The 10,363-nt window shown below is 45.5% G+C and overlaps 1 protein-coding gene across 1 annotated transcript in view; it reads left to right on the top strand.

Annotated features, from left to right (window-relative positions):
• The window catches only part of LOC146492353 (protein NLRC3-like), a 306,715-nt gene that overhangs the window by 198,864 nt on the left and 97,488 nt on the right, over nucleotides 1–10,363 (top strand). The gene's annotated exons all lie outside the window — the stretch shown is intronic.

Here is a 10,363-nt window from a genome sequence, read left to right as displayed (position 1 = left end):
GCATGCAAGGTGACAAAAATCCCCCAATCAGCCTTTCAGGCTGACAGCTAAAAAAACATTTCACCAGATTTAGCTTCTTGGATATTGTGTTCACTGTACTGTGTTCAAAATGTACTTCTCATTTAATAGAAGACATGTAATCATGTCAGTATAGAGGATTTCAAATTCTCCCTCCTGTTAATTAAAATAAAGAAAAAAGTAGGATAAGACATCAGAAACTCCTTGAAAAGGACAGTCTCCATTATAGCATTAAAAACTACAAAGACCATCCAGCATCGGGAGCTTTCACACTTCCAGGTATGACAAGAAGCCTATTGCTGGTTTGCCCACTCTGACTGTGTCAGTATTTGCTCCACATACCAACTGCTCTGACCCTAAAGTAAGCCAGAATCCCACACAGCCATATGTAGGCACTTTCTAACCACAAAGAATAACTGGGGATTCTTCATCCTGTAAACACCCTGAACAACTGGTTTTGGTGGTTTGATGGGAACAGATCCTCCCCTGATCAGGAATACCAACGATCACCCCCACCACTCATGTCTTGTTGGGAAATGTTTGCAGTCCTCAAGCTGTGAAAGTCATCAGGTGCAGCAGTCATGAATACCATGTAAACATCCCTGTTGGTAGGACAAACAAATAACAGTGGGATTCATTCGAGAAAACAGAACTTGTTTGATTCCCTGTCTGACAAAAATAAATTAATGCAACGTAAAAATTAGATTAAAAAAAAATCAGCAGCATCATGTGTAACCAGGTCATAAATTACATATTGTTATAATTACACAAAATTTGTTCTAAACCCCAAACTGCTCCTGGTATATCTGACTTTTAGCACCTCCAAGCCTGTAGTCATCTTGGTTATTAGTTAGGCCCCTCCCCCATGTGTCGCTGTGTGTACAGGCACTGTTAATACATGAACAGATCATTCTTGCTGGCCTCAAAGTTGTAGTGGCTTGAGCTAACACTCATCCCAACTGTTTATATTTGGTTACAGGAGCTGGAGCGGCATTAATGCTCCACAGTTTACAAGCTGGGACCTGCCGCTAATCCATGGTTAAAGCCTTTACCCACATCAACACTGCAGGCAGAGGCTAACATCTGCAATACTATTAATAATTACACATAACTGTAGCAAGAGCAAAGAGAGGCTAGAAGAAGAAAGGCTTGAAACCCTTAGAAAAGACTGATCAGAGTTGGTTCAATGAACTCTGATCAGGTTCATTCTGAGTTAAGCTCGTGTGTGTTTAGAGACAGAAAGCCATCATGTTACCAGGATTCTCCAGAGAAACACAGAAATAAAGAGCAGAGCCTCCATCTTCATTTAGTGGACAGAGGAAGATGATCACAAATCAGTGTGGGACAAAAATTGTATCTTAAAAACTAGGAGGGGATAAAGTTATACAAACATACTGTAATATTTTTATAATACACACTAGCAAACTTTCATGCTGTGTGTGATATTAAAATATTGTATTGTGTGATATCACATTGTATTGTGATACAGCATTTTAATCTGACCTTTGATTTCTAAATTAAACTGTCAAATATACAAATATAGACAACTGTGGGATTCGTCTGAAGTATTTGCATATGCCATAGAAATGTTAGCACTCACAGTTTACTGGGCCAGGTTTATGCAAAGTTTCAACAAGACCACTTATGACAAACGCGATCATACGAGCATTATAGTACGATGCAGTCTCTGCATGATATGACTGTCTGTTCAGCTGTAACCTGACAGGGACAAAGTCTAGGAGACACAAACTGAAGACAGACACCATTTACTGATGGACCTGTTATATCAGGTGACAACTCCACGTGACAGTCAAAATAAATGAACACATACAGGGCAAGTCTTTTATGAGGCAAACATGATGTGCATCTCACACGAAAGTGATTTAGGTGATTTTCTGTGAGAAATGTGTAAAAAGATCCGTACTCTGAATTTCAGATACTATTGATCTGTTTGTTGTGTGTCTGAGGGTTTACGCAGGGACGTTGTGTGTAAGCACTGATTGCTACAGTAGCATCCAATCAATGCTTACAGTGCAAAGAAGCTGGCCTGCAGTCTGACAGCTGCATTCATGTCTACACAATCTAAGAGTTTGAAAGATGGACACACGTGAGATGATCATAAATCCACAACAGAATCCTTTGTGTCCTAACATACTGATGAGAAAATAACTGAAGCACTCGTGTCAAGAACAACAACAAAAAATGGAAACATGCCTAACTTGGATTTCAGTGATTGTGAAAACAAACATCTGCAAATGAATTTCCTCTGTGCGCTTTGTCTAATTCAGGAAATCACTATCAATCAAGTTGAGTGTGAGTCAGTGAGTATGTTGTGTTCACATGGACTGTTACCTCAGGGGCTAACTTACCAGATGAAATGAACCTTTATGGAACGCAAACTCAGAATTAGTTTAAGTCACATTTGAGCTCAACCTGCATGGTGGAAAGTGCCCGTACCAGAGACATGATTGTTGCTGCTTAGCTTAAGAATATCTAGTATATGTCAATAATGTAACAAAAGAAGAAGAAAATCTGTGGCGGTGTAAAAGTCCCACTAAATGCGTCTCTCGCTGTACATCTAAACTATATAACGATTAACCGCCAACTGTGAGTTCAGTTTAAATTTTCCTTTACAAATGTGTGTTTGTTTAGGAAGGAAAAACATGTGTGCACACAGTGTTCAGCAATATAGACTCAAAGGCAGCACCAAGACTGGCACGAGACTATTTCCACTGCACTGAGGGTGGGAACTCCAGGCCTCGGGGCCACTGTCCTGCAGCTTTTAGATGTGTCCTGGATCCAGCACAGCTGATTTAAATGGCTCATTTTGAACGTTGACATATACATCAAGGAATGGACCAGCCACTGCACTGATGCTTGAACCAGTTCAGAAGTTCATTTCTCATCATGAACCACCAGTTTATGAGCAGACAAACCAAAGTCCACTCCAAGATTCAGCTGCTTGTAGAAGCACGTTTAGCAGCAACAGCTCAAAGTCATTGTTTCTGTATGACTATCAGTCTCTCACATCATTGGGGAGTCACTGAGGCTCACTCTTCTTTATAATGTTGCTTCACTTCATTGAGCTTTGCACACATTTGTTTCTATTAAGCTGAGGTTTAAACTTTCTAAAATATAAAACCTGCAACACACCAGTGTTGTGCCAAAAAGTGATTGCTCGTATTTAAACTGCTATAAGTAACTTGTTGGGCTATAATATGTGAAACATATGTTAAATGCATCCCTCATGGATGACATAAAGTCATCTTGAGCCACAAACAACATTCCTGTAACAAGGTAGAAGCCGCGATCAGTCTTTGGCAGCGACGTTTATATAACCTTTATTTATGCAGTTTAAAAAAAATCTCCATCTCCATCCATCCATCTTCATCCGCTTTATCCGAGGCCGGGTCGCGGGGGCAGCAGCCTAAGCAAAGAGGCCCAGACCTCCCTCTCCCCAGCCACCTCCTCCAGCTCATCCGGGGGAACACCAAGGCGTTCCCAGGCCAGCCGAGAGATATAATCTCTCCAGCGTGTCCTGGGTCTGCCCCGGGGCCTCTGTCTGGAAAACCTCACCCAGGAGGCGCCCAGGAGGCATCCTTACCAGATGGCCGAACCACCTCAGCTGGCTCCTTTCGATGTGGAGCAGCAGCGGCTCTACTCTGAGCCCCTCCCGGATGGCCGAACTTCTCACCCTATCTCTAAGGGAGAGGCCAGCCACCCTTCAGAGGAAGCTCATTTCCGCCGCTTGTATCCGCGATCTCGTCCTTTTGGTCACTACCCACAGCTCGTGGCCATAGGTGAGGGTAGGGACGTAGATCGACCGGTAAATGGAGAGCTTCGCTTTTACACTCAGCTCCCTCTTCACCACGACGGACCGGTGCAGCGTCTGCATTACTGCAGCTGCAGCCCCAATCCGTCTGTCGATCTCCGGCTCCCTTCTCCCATCACTCGCGAACAAGACCCCGAGATACTTGAACTCCTCCACTTGGGGCAGGACCTCATCCCCGACCCGGAGTGGGCACTCCGCCCTTTTCCAGCTGAGAACCATGGCCTCAGATTTGGAGGTGCTGATCCTCATTCCCGCTGCTTAACACTCGACTGCGAACCGCTCCAGTGCGAGCTGGAGGCCCTCACCCGATGAAGCCAACAGAACCACATCATCCGCAAAAATCAGAGATGAGATCCTGAGGCCACCAAAGCGAAAGCCCTCCGCCACTTGGCTGCGCCTAGAAATCCTGTCCATAAAAATTCTGAACAGAACCGGTGACAAAGGGCAGCCCTGGCGGAGCCCATCACCCACCGGGAACGAGTCCGACTTATTGCCGGCAATGCGAACCAAGCTCTTGATACGGTTGTATAGGGATCGAATGGCCCGTAGCAATGGGCCAGACACCCCATACTCCCGCAACACCTCCCACAGGACACCCCGAGGGACACGGTCGGATGCCTTCTCCAAGTCCACAAAACACATGTAGACTGGTTGGGCAAACTCCCATGCACCCTCAAGTATCCTCGAGAGGATACTTGAGGTCCAGTGTTCCGCGACCAGGACGAAAACCGCATTGTTCCTCCTGCATCAGAGGTTCGACTAGCGGACGAACTCTCATTTCCAGCAACCTGGCATAGACTTTCCCGGGGAGGCTGAGGAGTGTGATCCCCCTGTAGTGGGAACACACCCTCCAGTCCCCCTTCTTAAAGATGGGGACCACCACCCCGGTCTGCCAATCCACGGGTACTGCCCCTGATCTCCACGCAACATTGCAGAGGCGTGTCAACCAGGACAGCCCTACAACGTCCAGAGCCTTCAGGAACTCGGGGCGGACCTCATCAACACCAGGGGCTCTGCCACAAGGAGTTGTTTAACTGCCTCAGTGACCTCGCCCCCGGAAATTGGCGGGTCATTCCCCTCATCCCCAGACTCTGCTTCCTCCTCAGAAGTCACGTCAGTGGGATTAAGGAGGTCCTTAAAGTATTCCTTCCACCGCCTGACAATTTTCTCAGTCGATGTCAGCAGCGCTCCGCCAGCACTATACACAGTGCAGGTAGAGCACCGCTTTCCCCTCCTGAGATGCCTGACGGTTTGCCAGAATCTCTTCGAGGCAGTCCGAAAGTCTTTTTCCATGGCCTCTCCGAACTCCTCCCACACCCGAGTTTTTGCTTCAGCCACTGCCCGAGCCGCATTCCGCTTGGCCTGTCGATACCTGTCGGCTGCCTCCGGAGTCCCACAGGCTAACCAAGCCCGATAGGACTCCTTCTTCAGCCTGGTGGCTCCCTTCACCTCTGGTGTCCACCATTTGGTTCGGGGATTACCACCACGGCAGGCACCAACCACCTTGCGGCCGCAGCTCAATGCAGAAGCTTCGGCAATGGAGGCGCTGAACATGGTCCATTCGGACTCAATGTCCCCCGCCTCCCTCGGAATGCTGTTGAAGCTCTGCCGGAGGTGTGCGTTGAAGATCTCGCGGACTGGGGCCTCTGCTAGTCGTTCCCAGCACACCCTCACTACGCGTTTAGGTGCACCAGGTCTGTCCAGCGTCCTCCCCCGCCACCTGATCCAACTCACCACCAGGTGGTGATCAGTTGACAGCTCAGCCCCTCTCTTTACCCCCCCCCCCCCCCCCCAGGGACTCTAAGAAGGCTGGGTACTCCGAACTGCCACTCGGCGCATAAGCGCAGATGACAGTCAGGACCCGTTTCCCGACCCTAAGGCGCAGGGAGCAAACCCTCTCGTCCACCGGGAAAAACCCCAACGTACCGGCAGCAAGCCGAGGGGATATTAGAATACCCACCCCAGCCCGCCGCCTCTCACCAGGGGCAACTCCAGACTGAAACAAAGTCCAGCCCCTCTCCAGGAGACTGGTTCCAGAGCCCAAGCCGTGCGTAGAGGTGAGCCCGACTATATCTAGCCGGTACCTCTCAACCTCACGCACTAACTCAGGCTCCTTCCCCACCAGAGAGGTGACATTCCATGTCCCTATTGCCAGTCTTGGCAGCCGGGGGTCAGTCTGCCAGGGCCTCCGCTCCTGGCCGCCACCCGGCACACAATGCACCCGACCCCTATGGCGCTTCCTGCGGGTGGTGGGCCTGCGGGAGGATGGGCCCATGTCTCCTCTTTGGGCTGTGCCCGGCCGGGCCCCATGGACTAAGGCCCGGCCACCAGACACTCGCCCTCGGGCACCCTCCCCAGGCCTGGCTCCTGCGCGGGGCCCCGGTAACCCTATCCCGGGCAGGGTAAACTGTTCCCTCTGTGTTTTTTTCATGAGGGTCTTTTGAATCGCTCTTTGTCTGGTCCCTCACCCAGGACCAATTTGCCATGGGAGACCCTACCAGGGGGCAAAAGCCCCCACACAACATAGCCCCTGGGATCCCTGGGACAAACAAACCCCTCCACCACGATAAGGTTGCAATTCACAAAAAAATCTCATTAACATTAAAAATGTCTTCTGTAAGAGTAAGCTGGCCAAGAGGACAGCAGAAATGGCAGCAAATCTTACAATAGTTCAGTAAAAATATTTGAAGTGGGGATAAAGGAGCGGGTTGGTTATAATGTCAGTACAACAACACAGAGTTGTAAAGATACTTGAAAAAACAGATAATTTTTAAATTCTATATAAAACCCCTTTGTAAACGCTGTTCACCGAAGTCTATTTACCAACATACGTAAAGATATTACACATAGAAATACACAGAAACATTGGAAATCACTTTCTGGCACAACACTGTAACCTCTGTAGAGGTGGTATCAATATTAATACTAATACTAATATTAATATTAATATCTCTAAACACTATAAATGTTTCTGTTAAAGTGTGACCAAAGGAAGGAGCTGTGAGAAGTGTGCCTCTCAACCGGTGGCTCGCTCAGTAACGTCTGGCTGTGCAGCTGAAACCTTTTTGACCCACCAACAGTCACACAGACTCCACAAAATCTCACATCCGGGTTTCACTCTTTCAGGCCGAGTCTCTCTAAGAAATTCTAGTTTTAGCTTCAGTTCAAATGCTTCATCTTCTGTGAGTCGAGTCAAATTAGAACAAAACTAAATATGAAACAGGTTTAAACTCTCATCTGATCATTGTGAACATACACAGTGAGCACTCATGCAGCTTAATCAAGACTTTGGTTTTCTAAAAAAGACATCTAAAGATTTGCATGAGGAAAAACTGAATAACACCTTTAAAATGTTCGTTTTTCCCTTTTTAGTTTGACTGTAACCTGATTAATACAAAATATTTTAAAGAAAACATTTTAAATAAAGAAAAACTTGCCTAATGAATCATTTTACCCTGTGATTTCTTTATTTCACAATAGTTTTTACTGATTAAACATGTTGTTTGTGTTATTGTTACGGCTGCTTTGATGATTTATGATTCAGTTTTTGCTGCATGTTATCATTAAATCCTGTTTCGCCTGGTTTGCGAGCAAAATAACGAGACAATGTGATTAGAGCTGAGTATCAATTTCAGCTCCTACAACTGCTTCAATTCCCATTTGATCCCCGATTGGATTAAAGTTTGGAAGTCAGAAATATTCTAATTCTCCTCCTTTCTCAGGACATATCCAGAGAAGAAGCTGTGCTGATTGTATCGTGATGGAAGCAAAGCCGCAAAAGTAAGAGGGAAGTAACGACGATGTGTTTCAAAGTAAAGCTTTGATCTTCTTTTGCTTTTACCCGGATGATGGAGAAGGAAACCGGCAGCTTCACAGTCTGTGAAATGCCGGCTTTCATCCCAGACGCCGTGTCCTGTACCTGCTGGCGGGTCGACCATCAGCGCTTTGTGTTTACATCTTTGTGCGTTTACATGCTCTTCTTTGTTCTTTTAGCTGTTTGGCGCTTGTTGAAATAGTTTTGTGAAATTTAAATGTAAAAAATGAATTTAGGATTGAATTAATCGATATCACATTATTCAAACCAACATCGATTTGAATCGGGGAAATGTTTCAAAGCCAGCCCTAGTTGTGACATCAATGGGACTCATTTATTCAAAAAGATGGTTTTAAATCTCAAATGTGGAGGCAGAGCTGTGAGTTCTAGTGTTTCCATGCTGTTTCTGTAGTGTTGCTGTGTCCTCAGGAGGCTGTCTGTGTGTGATCTTTGACTCACAATAAACTGACATTCACTGACAGCATCAGAGGGAGCCTGGCTGCCTCATCTTGCTCACCTGTGTTGTGACATTTGAGCTACGCAGCACTTATTTTAGACCCACTTGGTGCCTTTTGGTCCACACATTTCCAGTGTCTGACATTCCCAATGTGAGACTGGGAAAGATGAAACAGAAATGTTGCTGTGAGGTTTCAGTGGTTTATACTGAGAAAAAGAAAGTCAGAAACAATTGAACTCAGATTGGTAATATGTTGATATTTGATCTTCTGAAAAGCTCAAATAGAATAGTCGACAAACCAGGAAGTGAAAGCCCCTTTTTAACCATGTGACTAAGAATTCAAACTGTGTTGCACTCACTCTTGTGTTCAGGGCGTCTCTCTGTGAGCAAACAGGTGACACAGTGCAGGACTGTGTGCAGAGTGCATGTCTGTACTTGAAGCTGTTCTGAAGTGTGCTTTCAACACCACATGCAACACAAACAGCAGAGCGCTGCCTTCTACACACAACACAGAAACAGACTCTTCAACAGGGCCACAGCCATGAATCAGTCATTAAACGTTTTCAAATGACTTTTTACATCTTTCTAATCCTTCTTTTTTGAACTTAACACATAAAAAGACAGTTTTACTATCATGTAGTGTTAGTCTCAACCCGTGCAGACTCAGTCTTTCTATACCTGCCATACCTAACAACAGCAACAACAACAGCATGTTGCATGTGTGCATTAGATTCATTTGTCTTAAACGACCTCTGTCCTGAACAGACGAGTCTTCAGCTCCTGCTGCAGATTCATCCAGGAACGTGTTTCAAACTGCTTTTCTACACACACAACGGACTCTCGGGGGTTTCTGATAAACAGCTCAAATGCATTCCAGTCATGAGAAGACAAGTTTACTCTGTGTGTGTGTCTGTGTGTGTCAGTGCTGATGAATACTTCCTGATATTACCCAACAATACACACATTCAGACACTCCTGTCAGTGAAAACTCTGGGTTTATAAATATGGTTAAAATAAATCTTAGAAGTCCATGAATAAATACGTTTCCTGTTCATAAGAGCAGCCTCGGGTTTTAAATCTGACCTCCAGAGAGCTGCTTCATTTGTAATGAGCTCATTTGTTTTTTCTGCATCTATTCATCCATCTGAGTCATGCACAATGTTCCTTATATCATTAAAATGTCTAAAACCAGTAAAATCACAGAATAAATGTTGGGAACTTTCCACTGATAAACCAAACTACTGGTGGGCGTGGCCTTCTCTCTCTCTCTCTCGCTCGATTCTTGTAAAACAAAACTTACTGCGTAACTTTCTTTTTTCCCTCTCTTGGAGCTTTATTTCATAATAATTGACAATAAGCAGTGAAAAGCCCAGACTCCCAAACAGCTTCAGTTAAACTCATTTGACTTCACAGAGCCATCAAACAGAAGAATGACATTAAAATCAGGCCACAGCACAGGGCCTGTTCTCAACATAGATCTATGGTGCTGAGTCTGCTCTAGTTACGGTCGCTGACCTCTAGTGGCTCTCCCTCTGTGAGAGAGCTTTTCTTTCTCCTTTTCTTGTGTTGCAGGTCTGCCTCATGAGCCACAGCTGAAGTGTGTCCCAGCTCGTCAGCCACGGCATCTAATCTGCCATCCTAAGCTGCCACACCCCTGTGTGTGTGTGTGTGTGTGTGTGTGTGTGTGTGTGTGTGTGTGTGTGTGTGTGTGTGTGTGTGTGTGTGTGTGTGTGTGTGTGTGTGTGGGGTAGGTTAAACTCTGTGAAACCTTGGTTTTCTTTCTTTTATTGTAAGCAAAGCTGTGTTAATTAGTTCATCGATGTGGGAGCAGGTAGGGCTTCTCTGCCATTTTTGTTTCAATCGTTTTCTCCTGTTTCTGGTTAGACAGGGAGCTCAGCCATTGTATTTTGTTTTGGTTAGAGAGTTCTTGGTTTGATTTTTAGCTAAAGGGGGTGTTTTGTTTGTTGTTTTGGCCTTGGAGACCCTGAAGAAAAGAGCTTCCCGGTGTTCATTTTTACTTTAGTAGTTTTGTGCAATAAATCGTGTTTAATGACATCTATTTTCCAGTAGTTTGTTTTCTTTTTTCACTTTGTGTTACCCCCCCAGTCAACACTTCATTTTTAAGTGGGGCGTAACAGCTCTGCTCTCATGTTTTAGTCTATGAGTAGCTGCTGTTATAGCGCTGATATGACTGAAGTTCCTTTAACAGCAACAGCAGATTTCCCCTTTATTGATTACAGAA

The sequence above is a fragment of the Neolamprologus multifasciatus genome, chromosome 23, assembly GCF_963576455.1.
Source record: "Neolamprologus multifasciatus chromosome 23, fNeoMul1.2, whole genome shotgun sequence".
Classification (NCBI taxonomy): Eukaryota; Metazoa; Chordata; class Actinopteri; order Cichliformes; family Cichlidae; genus Neolamprologus; species Neolamprologus multifasciatus.
The sequence above is the reverse complement of the archived record's forward strand: the minus strand, read 5'-3'. Positions and strand labels throughout refer to the sequence as shown.